This window comes from Crinia signifera, chromosome 4, assembly GCF_055691185.1.
Source record: "Crinia signifera chromosome 4, ASM5569118v1, whole genome shotgun sequence".
NCBI lineage: Eukaryota > Metazoa > Chordata > Amphibia > Anura > Myobatrachidae > Crinia > Crinia signifera.
Genome location: NC_139220.1, coordinates 317,803,221 through 317,825,740, shown reverse-complemented (window position 1 = coordinate 317,825,740; position 22,520 = coordinate 317,803,221). Strand labels below are relative to the sequence as shown.

At 44.7% G+C, this 22,520-nt stretch overlaps 1 protein-coding gene across 3 annotated transcripts in view; it reads right to left on the bottom strand.

The window, feature by feature from the left end:
- LOC146075908 (uncharacterized) overlaps window positions 1–20,985 on the bottom strand; it is a 59,663-nt gene extending 38,678 nt beyond the window's left edge. For all 3 annotated transcript variants that reach the window (XR_014473657.1, XR_014473656.1, XM_083185594.1), the window contains exon 1: window positions 15,101–20,985. The gene's annotated coding sequence lies outside the window, so the exon portion shown is untranslated. The remainder of the gene's footprint in view (window positions 1–15,100) is intronic.
- Between the last annotated feature and the right edge of the window lie 1,535 nt (window positions 20,986–22,520).

The window sequence follows — 22,520 nt, the reverse complement described above, 5'->3', positions numbered from 1 at the left end:
AGCAGCAGCAGCACACAGGAAGTCACAAGATCCAGGAAGCATCCAGCTGCTGGCAGCACGCTACCAGCGGTGATCAGGTAAGTATCAGGCAAGGATCAGGTATGTATATCACGACAGATTGGTCGGTGACCGCTCTGCACGCAATTCCAGACCGGAATGGCGTCTGCAGCGCAGTCACCGTTAGTTTAAATGACGCGCCTTGGCTGTGATTGGTCCGTCGGTCCGACGGACCAATCACAGCCTTGGGGGCAGGTGGGGTGAGGTGGGGTGAGGTGTGGTCATCACCGGTGACCCCCTCATGCCCCCTCACACCCGACGGTGATTGACACCTGTGTTACCGAGCGTCTGATTCGCCGGTAACACAGGAAACCGCTGCGACTGGCTGTTCACATTGAACAGCCAATCACAGCGATCGCCGACGGGGGGGAGGCATCGCCGCCCCCCCTGGGCATGCAGGGACATGTCTGCTGTCAGGGACAGCAGACATGTTTAAACTGTCACCGCGTCTATAGACGCGGGGACAGTTTAAAGTCATGACGTATATATACGTCATGTGTCGGGAAGTACATCCCGGCTATGACGTATATATACGTCAAATGTCGGGAAGGGGTTAACTTTAGTGGTGAAGGTTGTAATAAAGTTAATATCACTTCTATTTGTTGTCCGTTTGTTTTTGTATTTCAAGAGGTCTCTTCTTTCTACTGTCGCTGTTTTTGCTATTGCCGTATCCACTACTTCTCCTGGATACCCTCGATCTTCGAACCGTTTACGGTAGATCCCTACCTGTGCTGTATAATCATTCGGTTCTGTGCAATTTCTTTTAATTCTTGCAAATTGGGAGAAAGGTATATTTGTTTTCCATTTTTTCATATGGTTGCTCTTGAAATGGACATAAGAATTTGTGTCTACTGATTTAATAAAAGTTTTCGTGACGACCTTCCGTTCTTTAGACATTAAAACCAGATCTAGATACTCTATCTCTTTCGTTTGAATATTAGAAGTAAAAGACAGATTAAAATCATTCAAATGCAGGTATTCTACAAACTGTGTAAACTCTTCCGGAGTACCATTCCAGATAATCAGTATGTCGTCTATATATCTCTTATATAGGATTATCTTCTCCGCAAATGGATTATTTTCATATATGTGCTTGTGCTCCCAGCTCCCCATGTGTAAATTTGGGGGCAAAGACTGTCCCCATAGCTGTTCAGCATACTTGGATGTAAAAATCTTCTAAAATGTTAAAATAATTATGTTTTAAAATGAACCTTATTAAAGTGCAAATAAAGATTTTGTGTGTTTCATCTAGCGTGGAATCCGTATCTAGAAACTCTTTGCAAGAGGAAATTCCCTTTTCATGGTCAATTGAGGTGTAGAGTAACTGTACGTCAACTGTTGCCCATATGAAACCCTCTTCCCATGTCACCTTATCTAATATTTGCAATATGGCGGTAGTATCTTTTATAAATGATTTTAAACCAGGAACATATTTTTGTAGAAATAATTCTACATATTCAGAAAGGGTCGAGGTTAAAGAATCAATACCCGCCACAATAGGTCTTCCTGGCGGGTTGTTCAAAGTCTTATGAATCTTTGGCATATAATAAAAGATGGGAATTATCGGATGGTTCTTGATTAAAAATTGATATTCATCTTTTAAAATACATCCATTATGTAAGGCTGTTACCAAAATTGGTCTTAAAATCTCCAAAAAATCAGCTGTAGGGTCTTTCAATAATTTCTTGTATGACTTATCATCGCTCAGTAATCTTATCGCCTCTTTCTCATAATCCAATCTATTAAGGAGTACTAAGCCACCTCCTTTGTCCGCACTTTTCAACACAATATCTGTTATTTTTAAGATTCTTTAGTGCGTTCTTCTCAAAGTTGGTGAGATTATTGAAAGTTGAAGTTTCTTTCTTTTGCTGTTTCTTATTATCATTTACACACAGTTCCTTCCTGACCAGCTCATAGAACATCTCGATCTGGCTACTTTTGGACTCTAAAGGAAAAAACTTTGATACCGGTTTAAGGCCCGATTTTGATGTTGTAGGGATAACATCTCTAATCTGTTCATCTTTTTTCAAAAAATGTCTTTTTAAAGTAAGTTTCCTTACAAATTTATTAAGATCAATAAAAACTTGGAATTGATCAAGGTCAGAGCTTGGCGCAAACGAAAAACCTTTGCTTAAAAGGGACATTTCTATATTCGACAATTTATAGTCGGACAAGTTAAAAATGCCTTGATCCCCCATTTGATAGTTTGTCTCTAGTACTGGATGTTCCTTTTCTTTCGATACTCTTTTAGTGCCCCCTCGTTTTCCCCTTCTTCTACTAGTCTTCTTTTTAGGGGTGAGGCCCTGGTTACCACTTCTTAGGCTAACGGTATTAGTCGTTGTAATCTGTTTGAGGCTACTGGTGATAAAAAAAACCTCTGGATCATTCCCATTTAGCACTGTGTATCTGTTCTGGGATTCAAAGTTAGTTCTTCTCGGTACAGTTTCTTGTCTCTTTTTGTTGGATTTGACAGAAACCGTTTTCCATTCTTTATACTGTCTTTGGTTTGATCTATCCCTTTTCATAAAATTGGTGTTCCCATTCCATTTCTTGATTTTATCATTAGCATAGTCGTTCTTATCTCTAATATGTTTCTTTTCTTTCTGTCGAATTACATCTTCCTCTATCCTCTCTAGTTTCTTAACTAGAACTGTTTCATTAATTTTGAAATCCTCACTAGTTTTGTGGGCTTCCATTTCCGTTTCCTTTGTCTTAAGATCTCTACTTTTTTCTTCAATAATCAATTTCATCAGTTTCAATGAGCAATCATGTAGAATTACATCCCACTGTTTAGTAAATTCTATGTTAGAGCTAGCAAATGCTGGTTCCTTCTGGATTCTTAGACCTCTTGAGATTCGATTACTTTTTATATATTGTTCCAGCCCTGCTATATCCCACCAAGTTTTTATTTCTCTAGTGGTTGTTGTCCCACATCATCACTAAAGATTTTTTGGCAGAGGTCTAATCTTCTTGACGTTCCTGATCTTGTTTGGAAAAAACTCATGGTTAGTTCACACACTGTTGGCAATTATTATTTTTGTGGAAAAGCTGCTAAAGGTACCCTAGTAGAACTATAGAACCAAATGTAGAAATCGTGGTGGTACCTGCGCTAAACCAAAGTTACAAATAATTTTCTGCCACTAAAAAAGTCTCAAGGTTGTCCAAAACGAAAGTTCGCCTTTAGTACGACACTCTCCCTCCCTCTAACTAACCCTATAAAAATATGCCTGGAAACCGATACTAGAAACCTTGTACCCTAACACAGACATTGAAATATATGTATCAAGTTTCACAGTCATAAGCAAAAACTATAAGGACAATTAAACACACAGGGAATATTAACCCTGCGAATACAGGTTTATACTGACAGTGACCCCAAACCTTTTAACTCACAATTTTTCCTTTCTTTTTCACTGATACTATGTTTTAATATTTCACCATATTTGTATCTAAATTAAATAAAGGTTATATTTTAAAACTGTAATAACTCATTAGGACCATAAGTGCACCCTAACAATACTTATTTTTCTTGTGTGTTAGTGTAACCTATTCCAAGTAGTGGGTAGCACCTCCTCATCCCAACATAAAGGGCCTCATACCCCTGATTATATAGGGTATTACTGAGTGAGAGAGTCCTACAAATACCTAGAATGTAATAATAACTGGTGCGGGAATCCTCTTTATACATACAAACCCTACTATACTATTGCACACACACACCTAAACAACACGCATCCCCCCCCACACACCCACAAATGTCACTGTACCCTCCGCACTATTAAAGTACATCTTACTCTGTAACCGCTTTTTAATTAAACAAAACAATACACACCCCCTTCCAAATCATATGCTCTCTATTTAACACATTTCACCTATAACTTAAGTTGCAATACAGGCATCTTTCATTCAATTCTAACCATATTTCTCACAGTACAAACATTCACAAATTAAGGGGGTGCAGCCCCTTAAGATGGTGTGAAGAGCGCCCGTAGGGCGCGATGAATCACCTAGTATGTATATATATATATATATATATATATATATATATATATATATATATATCCACAACCAGTTATATTGCACTCACAGTTCATCCAATTTATATCATGGGGTGCTCCACTCTCCCATAGAAAAACTTCCGTGGTACATAATCCAAGTAAAAGCAATCCAGAGCACTCACCACTTTTGTAAATTCAAAGGTTCTTTATTTTTCCATCAGTGCCAATGCCGACGGTTCGGACCTATGGAGGCCCTTACTCATGGCTCTGCTTCCGCTAGGTTCCTGAAGAGAAACAGTCAGGAAGCGGAAGTAGTGACGCCATGATGCGTTCCACAGCGGTGGAACGCAGGGCGGCAATTAGCGCTGTTTGGACAGAGTAACTAACGCTGGACTTGCATACATGGAGAGATGCATACAGGTATTGGCGGTGAGTAGATTGATGTTCTTAGAATCTTGTTACAGTAAGTTGATAGCGTCTTTGCAGTTTGATTAGCGTGACACAGGTGACATGGATTAATTATCACTGGGGGTATAAGAATGGTATGGTGGAGACCAGTAGTCAGATGCGGTCTGTTGCAGGAAGTGTAAGCAGAGCCATGAGTAAGGGCCTCCATAGGTCCGAAACGTCGGCATTGGCACTGATTGAAAAATAAAGAACCTTTGAATTTACGAAAGTGGTGAGTGCTCTGGATTGCTTTTACTATATATATATATATATATATATATACACAAGGGAGTTTTGAACCGGCACTCTCGTTGGTGGAAGATATTGCCCTGGGTGCCTTCCCAATGATTGAAGTAGATTGGAAAAAACAGGCGTCACTCCAAAGGGACTTTTCAAACGACTTTAGTGAATAAAGATTTTTTTCAGCAAACAAATTTGCACATCAACATATCAGTCGACGTTTCAATGCCATATAGACATTTTTCTCAAGACATTTGATGCACATAAAGATATATCTTTATGTGCATCAAATGTCTTGAGAAAAATGTCTATATGGCATTGAAACGTCGACTGATATATATATATATATATATATATATATATGTCTACACATCCGGCACTCTGTCGATAGTAAGTTTACTTGAACGGGTGCCCCCAAAGATTCCTCAGCAATATGCCCAGTAATCACATATATAGAGTAGAGAAGTGGCACTCACGTTCTTTGTAGAAAAGAAGACAACGCTTACTGCAGCTTCATATCAACGACCGTTTCGGTTCTTTTATTAACCGTCATCAGGATACAACTTGCACATACAAGCAAACACCTTAAGTAGAGAATCACCCAGTGAATCCAATCTGCCGCACCTGCCGCTCTGATACACAGGCGGAGCAACCCTACGGGATCCCATAGTAGACACATATACACAATAGGCGCAGCATTTCCCAATGGAGAAACACGGCGTCCAAAGCGCCACTGTTAAACAGACAGACATCTGGTCAATATATTAATCAAAAGTTACTGAGGTGTGGCAGCGGTTAAGTCAGATAGGGACATAGCAAATATATATACAAAAGATATAAAAGTGTAACTAGCAAATATATAAACATATAATAAGAAAATAAAAATAAAGTGTAAAGAAAACAGAAAAGAATACTTTCATGTTGCCATGCCGGGTTATACATCAGCTGTCACATTAATGCACACATAGTTATACTGCATATAAACAAATTCATCAATAATTAGCAGACTTTTTACATCTAATAACGGCAATATATATCATGAACTGACTTTATAAATGGCAAGACAATGATAAATATTCATTTAGCCCTTTAGGGCTAATCGTATCCAACCTGGCAATCCAGAAACACTCTAATTTCAGCAAAGCAAGATTGTGGTCTCCACCGCGTCTCATGATTTGGAACGATTCAAAAGAGGCACTTATGACAATCATTAATCAACATAATGCGTCTGAAAGCAGTGTTAAACTCTCAGTTAAAATGGATCAGCATCAAATTAGTTTTTGGGATGTACTGATTGACTGTAAGGATGGTGACATATTGACCTCTGTTTATTCAAAAGATACAGATACTGTAGGAACACATTCTTACACAAAACTAGTTGTCATCCTGTGAAACTTAAGGCTGGCCTGCCCTATTCACAAATGATAAGAATGTGTAGAATAAACAGTGATCCTAAGAAGGCAGAAACACAAATCGATGTTTTTTTTTTTTACATATTCAATTTTTATTGAGAAACACAAATGTCCCCAGAGGGACCATCTCCATTGTTTTTATAAGAACGGGGGGGAGGGAGGGGGGAACAGAAAAGAAAATAGGGAGGGAGACCGGGGGCGGGGAGGATGTCGCATACATTTGCCATATGATTACAGTTGACAATCACTGTTGTTTACAATGCTAATATAGTAAAAAGAGAAGACAAGAATCAATACATCAGTAACATGCCCAAAGTGACAAATAAGTGGGAGCGTCAGCCTAAATCTGTAACATCTAGTAGCTCCGATGTTAAATTAGATCTGCCATAATCGTCGCAGAAGAGGGACCAGTTAAACCATTTAATATGGATAGAGTTAGGGGAGCTCGAGTATTTGGCCCCCGTGGTCTCGAATGTAAAGTGCTTGTGGACCTTTTTAAGGATAGCATCCATGGTAGGGGTTATATCGGATTTCCAAAGTTTCGCTATCGCTGCTTTTGTGGCCACAAAGATATGGCCCGCTACGTATCTATCGGCTGCAGTCCAAGAGCCTGGAAATACGTGTAGAAGAGCCACTGCGGCGTCTGGTACTATATTGTGTTTAACAATGATACTCAGGATCCGAAATACCCTCTCCCAGAGTGGCTGGACAGCGGGGCAGCTCCAAAACACATGGTAGATATTGCCCACCTGTCCGCACTTCCTCCAGCAAAGGTTCGAGACCGAGGGCCAAATCTTGTGGAGCCTCTCCGGGGTGAAGTATGCTCTATGTATGAGCTTAAAAAACATCTCTGCGTGATGTAGACACCTGGAGAGCTTAAAGCAAGTTTTAAAAATACTGTCCCATTCCTCCTCACCGAGGGATCTGGCCAGGTCGGTTTCCCAGCTGGTTTGGAAGGGTGCTTTATGTCTGATTTGGGTAGAGAGGAGATAGGAGTACCACTTGGAGATCCCTCCTTTGTGGGAGGGGGATTTAATTATTAATTCAATATCAGGGGGGAGCTTAGTTGCTAATCTGGGGGCCTGGGAATGAGTCTGGAGCCAACTTCTCAGCTGCAGATAGATGAAGAAATCCTGTCTCGGAATGTTGAAGTTGTCCTGTAAATCCCTAAAGCTTCTTAAATGCCCGTCTTTAAACAGTCCCTCTAGAGTTGCTATCCCCCTGTCTATCCATCTATTAAGGTAAGGGACCGGAATCATTGCACCGAGGGATTTAAGGGAGAGGAACGGGGCTGGGAGTGGCGGATTATCTAGCCTGCTTAAATGTCTGTGCCATACCTCCAGGGACACTTGGATAGATTTGCAATTAGACCCGTGTTTGCGTGCAATCCCCTTGGGGAGCCAGATCATATCCGACAACTGGGCCGGTGTTGTATAAGAGCTTTCTATTTGCACCCAGGGTTTTTGGTTTGAATCAGAGAGCCAGTCTCTCAGTTGATTCAAGACACATGCATCTGCATAGAGTTCCAGGTCTGGGTAAGCCACCCCACCGCTCCCCTTGGGCAAAATCAACCATTTTTTAGCAATTTTGGGTTTGGATCCTCTCCAGATATATTTAGATAAGATTTGATTGAATTTTTGTAGGGTGGCCTTGGGGGGGAGTCTAGGAATCGCTCGGAAGAGATACATTAATTTTGGCAGAAGGACCATCTTAGCGGCCGCTATCCTGCCCAGCCAGGAGACATCTTGTAGCATCCACTCATTGGTTAGGTCTGAGAAGGCTTTAAGTAATGGTTTATAATTAGCTTCAACTAGGTGGGTTCCTGACGCGAGCTGTATGCCAAGATATTTTATAGATGAAGTCTGCCAAGCGTACTTGTAGGTTTCCTTCAATTTGATGACCGTTTCTGGGGCAATATTTATGGGCAGGGCTTCTGTTTTACTGGTATTAAGCTTATAGTAGGAGACTTTTGAGTATTCAGAGAGGACTTTGTGTAGGGCCGGAAGGGAATTGATTGGGTCTAGAATGCACAGTAGAACATCGTCAGCAAATAGATTAATTTTATGAGATATGTTACCTATTGTTGGGCCTATAATGAGATTGTCCCTTCTGATGCACTCTGCTAGGGGTTCTATAGCCAGGGCATAAATCAGGGGGGAGAGGGGGCACCCCTGGCGTGTGCCATTGGATATCTTAAAACTGGAAGAGATGCACCCGTTCGTGAAGACTCTAGCAGAGGGGTGAGAGTACAGGGCAAGAATGGAGTCGAGGATCCAACCGTTAAATCCAAATTTCTCTAGGGTCATTCGCATAAAGCCCCAGTGGAGCCTATCAAAGGCCTTCTCCGCATCTAAGGAGAGGACTAAGAGAGGGGTCTTTTCTGCAGAACAAAATTCGATGATATCAATGACTCTTCTGGTATTATCAGGGGCCTGTCTATTTAGGACGAAGCCTACCTGGTCGTTCTTTATCAAAGAGGGGAGCAAGGGGCCTATCCTATTAGCTACCAGCTTGGCATATAACTTTAAATCGGTGTTAAGTAAGGCTATGGGCCTGTAGTTTTGTGTTGAAGAAGGCGATTTGCCAGGCTTGGCAATCGTCACTATGCGGGACTCTAGCATTTCGGGGGGGAATTGTTTAGCTTTCGAGGCTTCGTCAAAAACTCTAATCAGTACAGGAGCTAATTGGTCCCTAAATGTCTTGTAGAAGTTTGAGGGGAACCCATCAGGGCCTGGGGCCTTATCGGCTGGGAGGGCGTCAATTGCACTCTGGACTTCTGTCAAGGTCCAGGGGGCGTTTAGGGACGTACAAACCTCGGGGGACAGGGAAGGCAAGAGGATGTCGTCTAGGAACCTCCCAATACCTTCAAGGGTCGGCTGAGGGGTCTCGGCGTCGTCACCTAGGTTGTATAGTTTAGAATAGTATGATGAAAAGACATCCGCTATTTCTTTCGGGTCGAACACCTTTGCACCTTTATCAGAGTGAATCATGCGGATCTTTTCCTTCGCCCGTCTACCCCTCAGCCTCCTTGCTAGCATTTTCCCAGCCCTGTTGCCTAAGAGATAATATTTCTGGTTGAGCCTAGCGATATTGCGGTGGACTATATCTAGGTAATGGCTATTAACTCTATCTCTTGCCTCCTTCAGGGATTTCAAAGTAGCGCTATCAGCGGGGTCCGCTTTGTGAGCTGCCTCTAATACCGCTAGGTTCGCCTCTGCGCTTGCTTGCGTCTGTCTGCTCTCCCTTTTGATTTTGGAGGCAATTTTGATTGCCGACCCCCGTACAACTGCTTTTAGGGCGCACCAATGAGTGAATGTAGATGTGTCCTCCGGGGAATTGAGAGACAAATACTGGGAAAGGGACTTATGTATCTCCTGCCGGGACTCCAAGATAGTTAAGCTATGGGACCCCAATCTCCAGGGGCCTGGGCAGGTGACTCTCTCGTTAATGGCCCACCTCAAGAGAAGTGGGGAGTGATCCGACCAAGACCTGGGGAGGATCTTTACCTCACTGAAGGTGCCAATGGACCATTTGTCTGAAAGTGCTAGGTCAATTCTGGAATACGATCTGTGCGGGTTGGAATAGAACGTGTAGTCCCTAGTCGTCGGATTTTTAATCCTCCACAGGTCGTACACGTCATATTCCGCCAATACGGCCTGTAGGCCTTTAGTTGGGGGGGGGCGAGACCTGACAAGGGGATGCGGGTTTGAGTTATCTAAGGAGGGATCTGGCGTGAGGTTGAAATCCCCCAAGATTATTAAGGCCCCCTTTCCTAGCTGATGGACTTTGTCTAGCAGTTTTCTACAGAAAGAGATCTGCTTGCTATTTGGAGCATAGGACGAAACTATTGTGACTTCCCTGTTGTCTAATAGGCCGGTCAGGATAAGGAACCTGCCCTCTGGGTCTGCATATTGAGAGGTGAGAGAGAAGTCACAATTCTGGGAGAAAAGAATCGCCACCCCCGCTTTCTTGGTGGGGCCGTTGGCCGTATAGCAGGCCGGGAAGAATCTATCATGAAAGAGAGGCGGGGCTGAGGACATGAAATGCGTTTCCTGAACTGCAACTATATGGGCCTTGTGTTTTCGGAAAAAGTTCAGGGCTATTTTCCTTTTGTTGGGGGAGTTGAGGCCATTAGCATTTATAGATAATAAGTTAACCATATTTGTCTAAAGAGAGATACGCTTGGCGTGATAGTTGATGTAAAGTATGTGGGTTGAGAGGGCAAACATTATTGCGACAAGGTGATAGGTTAAAAAGGGGGACGGAAAAAAACAAAAGAGGGGAAGGGGAGTACGAACCCCCTGCCAGGGGGGGAATAGGGTGCCAAACCATGGCACACCTTGGTTGCGCAAGGGGGGTAGTGGTCTAATGGGCGGAGAGACCACAGAGACAGAAATATAACAATTTGAGACAATCTACTATCAACGCTAGCTTGACTAAACCTAGGGCAATTAAACAAACAAACACCTGACATAAAGAATGTTAGGCTAGAGAACAATTACATTTGACAATATACATCGTATAAATGAACCCACCAGTGGCGCAAGGTCCCAGGCTAGTACCCAAGGGGATCACTCCCCGGGAGGTGCGCAAGGTGGCCGAGTATCCTGTAGGGGTCGGGCCCATGGGGATCCAACTTGCTGCATAAATATAGCCCCAAAGGACACCCGGCCACCAATAAAAAGGAACAAAGAGAAGAGAAAACTAGCATTAGAGTCCAACAAGGAACCATGAGTGCGTCAGTCCATTAGGGCTCTCTGCGGAAGTATACCCGAGGGAGCACTCGGCCACTAATGGGAGAGAGTCTAGTTTTAGCAGTAGTCACTTTAGGCATCTAATACCCAAAATTTAGAGTACCTTGTCTTGCCTCCAGAGAGCGCCGAGACGTAGAGCCCGCGCGCCAGTAGAGGGAGGGTAGATCATTGGACCCCGTCTGGGGCAGACCAGACCCGCTGGAGCCCACCCTCGGAACGGGGAGATGAAGTGGCGTTGCTTTGCTGAATGTTGGAGAGGAAGCGCCTCCCTTCTTCCACTGTAGAAAGGACCACCGTTGAGCCGCCTCTGTTGAGTAGAAGCTTTGTAGGGAAGCCCCATCTATAGGGAATGCCTTCCTTGCGAAGAGCCGCTGTCACGGGGTAGAAGGAGCGTCTTTTGGCTAGTGTAGCTTGGGAGAAGTCTCCGAATAGCTGCAGAGACCCCAGCGTGGTAGCTGAATCCTCGGAGGGCCTTGCAGCTTTTAAAATTGCCTCTTTTATATGATAAAAGTGGACCCTCATAAGCACGTCTCGGGAGGCCTCAGCTGGGGCTCCTTTTCCTTTAGGGAGCCTGTGGATCCGATCTAGTAGTAAGTCCGCTCTAGAGCAGTTTGGGAGGAGCTTTTGGAAGACCTCGGTGACATAATCGTTCAGGCTGCTGTTTGACACAGATTCTGGAATACCGCGGACTCTGATATTATTACGGCGGGATCTGTCCTCCATATCGGCAATTTTATCGCGTAGGGCGGAGACTTCTGCCTGGAGAGCTTCATGAGAAGAGATCAGGTCATTATGAGAAATAGCAAATTCCCCCATTTTGGATTCGATGTGGTCAGTACGGTCGCCTAGGTCGTCTATAGATCTCTGGCATGCCTGTAGGGTGGACTTGAAATCTTCAGAGACCTCTTTTTTAAATTGAGTGAGGAGGAGTTTCATAGACCCAACCGTAAGGGCTTGACCATTATCCAGAGCCGCTACATCTGATGAGTGATGCTCATGTGAGGGGAGTGCCTGGGGGGGTTGGGGCGAGGCTGCAGGGGATAGAGTGGGGGGGGGGTCCCCGGCATCCTTATGCTTCTTAGCACTCACAGGGGGGAGTTTAAAGAAGTCAACTTGTGATACAGACTTAGGCGCCTTATTCTTTTTGTTAGGCATATTAGGGGAAGAGCGGGAACTCTTGGTGACAAATTTACAAGATCGGGCTCCAACAAGCTTTGTCACGTAAAAGGGAGGAAAACAGGTGGTGGTTCACATATCTCGTACAATTAACTCTGAGTCAGGGCCTCTCCGCCAGTGTAAAGGTCTCTAGACCAGCATGTTGTGATAGGGTACCGCAGTACACCCACTAGGTCCAGAGGCAACGCTTCCTGAGGATCGCCCAGAGGGGAGAGGGGCAGAGTTTACGGGCTAAAAGGCCCAGGACCAGGGCTTCACGAGGGGCGTTAGATGCAGGATATTGGTGCTGGTGAGGAGGTAGTTCCCAGAGGTGGACGGGTAGTTGTGATATGGGGCAATATGAGAGTAGCCCAGTCTTATTATGTTGTAGATCCAGGGGTGAGGGACGTCGGCTCAGAGCCGGTCTCTCGTCTTAGCGGGATGTGGGCGAAGAGCAAGATTCTCCAGCCGGGTGGGGGGCCGGTGTGGGCAGCCCAGGTGCAGCTGAGTTCAGAGTGGGCCTCAAGGGGGGGTCACACCAGGGCTCTATTCCCGGGTGGTCCCGATAACTCTACCACGGCGCTATTCAGCAGGTAGCAGCTCTCTGGTGGGCTGCAGCTACATATATGCCTGAGCCAGCAGTGCCAATATTCCTATCCACAAAAGGGAGTCCACCTAGAAGGGACTTGCACCCTGAGTTTTGTCTGGCAGACAGGTTAATCCGGCTGTGCAGTGTCACAGACTGATGCACAGCTTGCCATCTGCAGCCTTGAGGGGGGGGAGTATAGTGTGTGTGGGCAGTGGGGCACACTTTTATCTGGGGTGGGCAGGGGTGTAAGGGTTAACCCCCCCGCCAGTCGTCCTACTCACAGGCTGTGGTGGCAGTATGAGCAGCAGCGTCTCGAGGCAGCCTGATCCAAGATGGCCGCCGTCACATCCAGGGCTGGGGGGCGCCCGCTGTTCCAGGCTTCCCCCCCGGCCACCGGGTCCCCCTGGCAGGTCAGCTGAGGTGGGAGAGGTAGGGGTACTCCTCCGCTGTCTCCCCCGCAATTATCCGCCCCTCCTTCTGCCTCCGACTGTCGTTTTCGGCCGCGGCGATGTCCTGGAGCTCCGTCGCGGGCGCGGTAGGGTACTCGAGGCCGCGGCTTCAGAGCAGGCGAGGGCCGCAATCCGCAGGATGGGATTTCTCCCCTCCCCGACTCCGCGGCGCCCACGTCTCTGAGCCGGGTAGTAGCTGAGTGTCTGCTGGGCTCTTTCAGTCGGGCTGGTGCCGGTGATTTAAGGTTTAATAAGGCTTTTTAGGGCCAACTGCGGGAGCGCTCACAGTAACACGTCTCGCTCCCTGTAGCGCCAGGCCACGCCCCCCACAAATCGATGTTTTTATCGATGATTGCTGTAGAAGAGGGTATGATAAAAATGAGTTGATTAAAAACAAGTATAAAGCGCTATCTATCTCCAGAGAGAAATTACTAAGCAAATGTGAGAAAAAAAACTCTCGATACACGTGTACCTTTTGTCTCTCGCTATGATAACCACTCAGAGGCTATTTCTAAAGTTTAAAAAAAGTCTTGGCCGATTATTGAGACGATTGGTCTGCATGAACATAGAATTATGCCCTGTTATAAACGCAATAAGAACTTACGTGATGTACTAGTTAAATCTGATATCACAGACTTAGGTATAAGTAAAGAGACATCATTTTTTAAGGTGAAACTAGGTTGTTTCAGATGTACACGTGTCACTTGCAAACATTTGATTGTGGGTGATCAATTTTGCCATCCTCATTCTGGAAAAATGTACAAGATCAAATTTAGGTTCGACTGTAATAGCATGTATACAGTCTATCAAATTTTGTGCCCATGCGGGCTATCTTATATTGGGAAAACCCAGTGTAAGTTTAAAGATCGCATGGCGGCACATCGCTCCGCTATTAAAGCTGCTCTTATTAGCAGCAACAGTGAGCAACCTGTTGCTCGCCATTTTGCTACCCACAAACATCCACTTAGTAGCTTAAAATATCGTATGATTGATTGTGTACCTCCTATGAGACGCGGTGGAGACCGCAATCTTGATTTGCTGAAATTGGAGTGTTTCTGGATTGCCAGGTTGGATACGATTAGCCCTAAAGGGCTAAATGAATATTTATCATTGTTTTGCCATTTATAAAGTCAGTTCATGATATATATTGCCATTATTAGATGTAAAAAGTCTGCTAATTATTGATGAATTTGTTTATATGCAGTATAACTATGTGTGCATTAATGTGACAGCTGATGTATAACCCGGCATGGCAACATGAAAGTATTCTTTTCTGTTTTCTTTACACTTTATTTTTATTTTCTTATTATATGTTTATATATTTGCTAGTTACACTTTTATATCTTTTGTATATATATTTGCTATGTCCCTATCTGACTTAACCGCTGCCACACCTCAGTAACTTTTGATTAATACAGTACATTGACCAGATGTCTGTCTGTTTAACAGTGGCGCTTTGGACGCCGTGTTTCTCCATTGGGAAATGCTGCGCCTATTGTGTATATGTGTCTACTATGGGATCCCGTAGGGTTGCTCCGCCTGTGTATCAGAGCGGCAGGTGCGTCAGATTGGATTCACTGGGTGATTCTCTACTTAAGGTGTTTGCTTGTATGTGCAAGTTGTATCCTGATGACGGTTAATAAAAGAACCGAAACGGTCGTTGATATGAAGCTGCAGTAAGCGTTGTCTTCTTTTCTACAAAGAACGTGAGTGCCACTTCTCTACTATATATATATATATATATATATATATATATATATATATATATATATATATATATATATATATATATATATATGAAGAAACCGGCACTCCAGCAATGAGATGGGGTATCTGACCGGGGTGCTGCAGGAAAAGGAAATGTAGAGGGGATGGCGTAGCAGCACTCCACGGATTTTGATAAGAAGACTCCAGACACTGGTAACAGTCAACATTTCGGAATTTACTTCCGTTCTCAAGACAAACCAAATGCATAATGAACAATAAACAACATAAATACCGTGCACTGTGTGAAGCTCATCCAATCCCTCCGCCTGCTTCTAAACTATGTGCACTTCACAAGCACACTGGTCACAGGGCACACGTAGATGGCATCCGGTTGCTAGGCAACCAACTCGAAGCTGTCTGGAATGGAAAGGAGACACAACAACAAATAAGTGAAAGAAATACATATAAGTGCATAAAACCAACAGATAACAGTATCAGTGTAGGGAGCTGACATGACGTTACAGATCTAGAGGACAAAATCAGGGGATTTAGAGAAAAATATTAAATGGCATGTGTTCGTTCAGTCCCTTGGGGCTTAAGGTTTGAAGCCGAAAGATCCAATAAGTTTCTAATTTAAGTAACTTAAGAGCCCTATCACCGCCCCTAATGTCCAGTGGCACGTGATCAATGATCACATATTTCAGATTGGCCAAAGAATGTTTAGCAGCCACAAAATGCCGTGCTACCGGCTGATCGTTCTCTTTGTTATTAAGTGCAGCCTTTATAGCGGATCGGTGAGCCGCTATCCGTTCCCTAAAGGTTCGGATTGTTTTCCCCACGTAGCATAGACCACAGGGACATGTGATCATATATACTACGTGGGTACTTAAGCAGGTGACAGCATGCTTGATGGGTATCTGATGTCCCAAATGTGGGTGAGGAAAAGATTTGGTGGTGCGCATCCCACTACAAGTGGTGCATCCCACACATCTTGTACACCCCCCGGGTTTGCGTTGTGTGTTGGGTGGTAGTCTGAGGGAAATGTCCGACCTCACGATCCAGTCGCGAAGATTACGGCCGCGTTTGTAGCATGCCCAGGGGGTCTTGTTCTTCAGTACTCGAAGATCCTTGTCAGTCTGTATGACCGGCCACAGTAGCTTGGTGTTCTTAGAGATGACATCATCGGCGTGGTTATATTCTCGCACCCATCCGAACCTGTCATTAAGGCTTTTCTTAGGCCCTGATTTCTGTAGCAATTGGCTCCGGGACAGATTATTGACTTTGTCTCTAGCATGTGTCAAAGTCTGTGCAGAATATCCTCTATCTGAGAATCTCTTGACCATGCTGTCAAGATTGGAGGAGAGTTGGTCGTTTCTGCTGGTGATTCTTTTCACCCGGATTAATTGAGAAAAGGGTAAGCCTTTTTTGAGTGCCGGGGGATGATGGCTCTGGGCACTCAATAGGGTGTTTCGATCGGTGGGTTTGGAGAAGGGGGATGTCTCCAATTTCCCATTGAGTATAGATATTTCAACGTCAAGGTAGTGGATAATCGTCTGACTCAACTCGTAAGTGAATTTGATCGGACAGTCCATGAGGTTGATTTCATTCACCATATCTTCAAACGCAATCTGGGTACCCGTCCAAAACAGCAGGACATCATCAATGTACCTCAAATAAAAAATTATTGAGGCAGCATAACTGGACTGCAGGAATCCGTGGAGTGCTGCTACGCCATCCCCTCTACATTTCCTTTTCCTGCAGCACCCCGGTCAGATACCCCATCTCATTGCTGGAGTGCCGGTTTCTTCACCTATCCATTTCCAGGTCGGACACCCTCCATTCAGGAACCACCTGTACCTGTGCACCCGCCGGTGTATTCATCACCTGGGACACCGTGGTCCCACCAAACCTCCAAGTGGGAACCACTGTTACTTACCCCATCCAGGGGACACAAGGTGTAACGGCAGCATTTTAAAACAACACTGGGTGCAGTGTGGTGTCTGGCACCGGTGCAGCTTTATTGGCACAGACGGGGAACAAGGTCGACACATCATGTCGACAGATGGTGAAGGTTACAATTTCACTTCCTATCCTACTGGCGAACGTCTGCGCTTCTCCGAGGATGAAGCCACCAAAGTATTATTCACCATTCAGGATTCGGTGAGCTGCTGGGACACCGGGCAGGGTCTGATGAGCAGCTGGGAAGTTAGGCAGGATCAGATCAGCAGATGCAGCCAGAAAGCTAAACAAAGCCGGTTACTAAATGCGGCTTAGGTTTCGGGCAGCGGCAGATGATGGATACCAGCTGGAAGCTAACACAGGAGCCAGGTAAACAGGAGCATCAGGTAACAGGCACCTAGATTCGACGTTGCTAAAAAAAAGCAATGTCTGGTCTTGAATGCAGGATATGTACTCCTCCTGCCTTGCAAGGATTGGATGGCAGGAATGAGGGTGATTAGCAATCCAAGGTATGGATTCAGATGTTCTCAAGCTTGACTTGACAAGTGGATGACAGGTTAATACCAGCAGCACTGGTAGCTGGATGTAAATAAACAGAGTCTATGCAAGCAAGCTTTTCCACATCAGATGCACTGGTAGCAGCTGGGCTGTAGACATCATTGAACTGGCAATTTCCCAGGTCTCAACATAGAATACTTATAGAACCTTCCGCAAAGTGATAGGCTAGAGTCTGTGATGTCAGTAACAGTGGTAACAGGATTGGCTAAAAAATAACAGGTGACAGGAATGGACATGGCTGCTCCCATGTCCAAGGAAGGCGGGAAACAGTGTTTGTACAGTACATGGTTGAAGCCTATGATAATGGTGGTGACGTGGAAGCCACAGTAGACTGGAGCTAACAGGGAGACATGACAGGCAGGGATTGCTGCAGCGTCAGGTGACATATGGAGAGACTGTGGGGAAACTGTGCTGTAGACTGTATGCAAGAAGTACTGAAGATATCCAGACCTGGAGCACACTGACATTCTGGAGAGACACTTTAGTGGTAAGAACAGATGTATTGTTACCTGGATCTGACAGGATGTTGGGTGAAATCATCCTCCATAAGAATGGGGGGTGTGCACACGTGGAGACACTCACGCGCCCCATTCTTGGTAATGGACACGTGAGCCTGAGACGCTTGCACGTCCATGTCCTGTGGAGGTTTGGTGGAAACAATGAGTCTGGCCCATCTGTAGGTCTACCAGCGGGTGCAATGGGCCTTTATGTATTTTAGGTATACAATAAAAGACAGGTACTAGGCACAAATACAGGGGGAGGCGAAGGGGGCAATACCCAGTCTAGCCTATAAAACACATCTGCCATCAATGCAGAAGCTGCCCCCAGATGGACTACGTGAAGCCGCCAGCTGTCCAGCCCTGTACAGCTGATATGAGCCGCCAGCTGCCTGGCACTTCCTGCTCTAGCACTGGGAACTATGTTTGTATGTGGTTCCCCTGATGATCCTAATATGTCTTTTGTTTTTTCCCCATTAACTATGGTGATGGCACACATCTGAAGGTTCCACCCTCTGCACACACCGGGTGCGTCGATGCACCGGCGGGAGCAGGACGGGTGTCAGATGCACGGGGTGTTCACCTTGATTACAGATATATATATAAAAGGGACAGACACTATATTATAGTGTCAAAAATTTGGCGCTAAATACAAATATATCAAAATTATATATAAATTATAAAGAGTTTTTTTTTATATTAATATTAAATAAAACTCTGCTGCAGCTCTGTAAGTGCACAAGTGTATGTACACAACAACTGGCCTGTATCTGGCCATACATATTACATGCCCAGGTGACAGAGGACAGAAAAGATTGCAAAACCACAAAGAATTGGAAAGCTGCGCTAATTTTGTTTGTTTAAAAAAAACCGAGGCACCGCGGATAATTACACTTACACAAATGCTTATTTATAATGATCAATATGTATCCTCATATTTAATGTGTAACCCCTGGGTAAAATGCCTGTATTCAAAACTCATACCCTATGTTAAATACCAGTAAACATATGAACTAACTAAGGAATGTAGTGTTCTGTATGGCTATGTTTTTTTTAAATGTTTATATATATTTTGGTGTGTTGGTGACACTGTATATGTCAGATTTCATCGATGGCAGTGGACTTAATTGTTGGATGCTATATACACAGTTCACAGATGTTGCTGACAGTTGAAGAGAGGGCGTAGTGATATACAGCAGGGAGTGATTTGCCCTGTCAGAGGAGAAGGGGCAGAGGGAAAGAGAAAAGAGAGGAGTACAGGATGAGGTACCTGGGAGGACTCTATGGAAAGACTGCCCTGTGCCTCAGAGGGAGAGCTGTGAGGTCCCTGTAAGTGAGGGACAGAGACCTGTACTCTCACTAGGAGAAAGGTGAGGCATCCTGTGTGCCTGCAGATGGAGCTAAACCTGGCATGTCAGTTTGCTCAGAGTAGAAGATGGAGGAGCCAGCCCTTAATATAAGAACTCATTGGAGGATGCTGGACAGAGGGACAGAGGAGGGAGAGTGGTGAGTTATACCACCCTCAGAGTCCCATATTAGGCCGAAAAGGTGCGGCTTGACGTTGAGTGACAAGTGACACTGGAGTCACATAACAGATACATTACAGAAGGGGATAGTACAAGGGGAGTGACAGCCTCCTACAGTAATGTTTCCCAAGCCTTTGCCAGAGATAAAGATGGTTATTCATGCACCAAGTTGTGCACAACTACAGAAAGCTCATTTACAGTGACTGTGACACACTGACAGAAACGTTATAGCTGCACACAGAGAGAGGTAATGTACAGTGACAGAGCGTTGTAGCTGCGCACAGAGAGAGGTAATGTACAGTGACAGAGACGTTATAGCTGCGCACAGAGAGAGGTAATGTACAGTGACAAAGCGTTGTAGCTGCGCACAGAGAGGGGTAATGTACAGTGACAGAAACGTTATAGCTGCACACAGAGAGAGGTAATGTACAGTGACAGAGCGTTGTAGCTGCGCACAGAGAGAGGTAATGTACAGTGACAGAGCGTTGTAGCTGCGCACAGAGAGAGGTAAGGTACAGTGACAGAGCGTTGTAGCTGCGCACAGAGAGAGGTAATGTACAGTGACAGAGACGTTATAGCTGCGCACAGAGAGAGGTAATGTACAGTGACAGAGACGTTATAGCTGCGCACAGAGAGAGGTAATGTACAGTGACAGAAACGTTATAGCTGCGCACAGAGAGAGGTAATGTACAGTGACAGAACGTTGTAGCTGCGCACAGAGAGAGGTAATGTACAGTGACAGAGCATTATAGCTGCGCACAGAGAGAGGTAATGTACACTGACAGAAACGTTATAGCTGCACACAGAGAGAGGTAATGTACAGTGACAGAGCGTTGTAGCTGCGCACAGAGAGGTAATGTACAGTGACAGAGCGTTGTAGCTGCGCACAGAGAGAGGTAATGTACAGTGACAGAGACGTTATAGCTGCGCACAGAGAGAGGTAATGTACAGTGACAGAGACGTTATAGCTGCGCACAGAGAGAGGTAATGTACAGTGACAGAAACGTTATAGCTGCGCACAGAGAGAGGTAATGTACAGTGACAGAGCATTATAGCTGCGCACAGAGAGAGGTAATGTACAGTGACAGAACGTTGTAGCTGCGCACAGAGAGAGGTAATGTACAGTGACAGAGCATTGTAGCTGCGCACAGAGAGAGGTAATGTACAGTGACAAAGCGTTATAGCTGCGCACAGAGAGAGGTAATGTACAGTGACAGAGCGTTGTAGCTGCGCACAGAGAGAGGAGTAATAGTGTGTACACATGGTTCGATATGGCTTCCGATGTTGACGATATCATCAACATCGGAAGCCATATCGCATACATATCGCATACTGATTGTATGCATTGTAAGGGCTTCCTAGCCCGATGCGCGCTCCCGTTTAAGGAGAGATCGGAGGGGAGATAGAGTGGGCAGCACACTCTATCTAGCACAAATCGCAAGCATATCGCATGCATCGTATGTGCCTTGCGATATGCTTAAGATGCGATGTGCTATACGATTTCCAGGGCCCTGTCAGTTATCCTGTTGTTAAGTCAAAATCGCTTAGTCAAAATCTTAAGCAAATCTTAAGGCACATAGGAAATCGCATAGTAAATCAAATAGGAAATCGCATAGCAAATTGTATGGTAAAAAGTCAAAATCTTAAGCATATCTTAAGGGCTGTTTCACACAGTACGGTTCCTGCCGCACGGTGAAATCCCGTACGGTCAGGGAGCCGCGCCGCACTCAGAATTTTATAATGGCAGGGATGGCCACAGCCCGGCAGCCGTCCCTTCCAGTGGGGGGATCCGGCTGCAGCCGTGCGGCCGGGCCGTGGCCGTCCCGTGTGAATGGACACAATAGTGTCCATTCACAACTGCTGAGTGCGGCACGGCTCCCTGGCCGTACGGGATTTCACCGTGCGGCAGGAACCGTACTGTGTGAAACAGCCCTAAGGCATATCTTAAGGAGAAGAGAAAAAAAAAAGGGAAAAGTAAAAATCGGACAAAACATCGAATCGTACATTGGATCGCACAGAACATCGAACCGTGTGTACACACTCTAAGTTACACTGCAGCAGTAGAGACTCTTGGCTGACAGACCTCAGGGCTAATCTGTCTACAGCGCATTTGGGAGAATACATTTGTTACCAGCTATCTGCATGGGACACGTAACTAAGGGAGGATAATTACAGTCACAGGGGGCCTTATTTTGGTTCATTCTTTCTGACAAAATCCTTCTTAGATGGGTAAAACCATGTGCACTGCAGGTGGGGCAGGTGTTACTTATGCAGAGAGAATTAGATTTGGGTGGGGTTTTACTTCAAAGTGAGATCTATATTGCAGTGTAAAAATAAAGCAGTCAGTATTTTCCCTGCACAGAAACAAAATTACTCACCCAAATCTAATTCTCTCTGCACATGTTACATCTGCCCCCCCTGCAGTGCACATGGTTTTGTCCATCTAAGAAGGATTTTGTCAGAAAGAATGAACCAAAATAAGGCCCCGGGAGAGAGACAGATTTGAGCAGTAAAGTATTATATTGTACTGATTGTACTCAAGGAAGAAAGTGGATTTGGCTCAATTTCGAACACAAGTTACCTCAGAAAAGTCTGCTTATTACACTGAGATAGTGACATTATTTCTTCACAACTATAACAGTACTGAGGGAAAGAACTAAGTAGTTCTTTCTAGCTACTAACATGCTAAACACTATTCTGATCCCAAGAGAGAGTGACAGCGTCAATGATATTACAAGCCTACATGTAGGATACAATATTGCCTTTGGTATTAGAGACCCTGTGGTGGATTACAAATACTTCCTAGAAGTTATACTCCTATTATTCCCGTACTCCCCTTACAGGACTCAGGTGGGCACAGTAGTGACTTAGGAAATCCAGCAACAAATATGTGGAATGCTACAAAATAATCAAAGCGCTTATATTTTTTGAACTAGTGTACACTTGCAAATACTTATATTATTGCGCAATAATAATTCAAGGTTAATTAATATCTATTTATTTATTGGAGTTGGAAACTGTTCTATTTCCATTGTGTCTGAAGTGAAATGTGTTATATGTTTTAGCATACTACCTTAGGAATATATAATATTTTTATTACAAGGAGGCATCTCTGAAGTATACTAAGCTAGAATACTCTGCAAACGTTCCAGCCAAATAAAACATTGGTGGA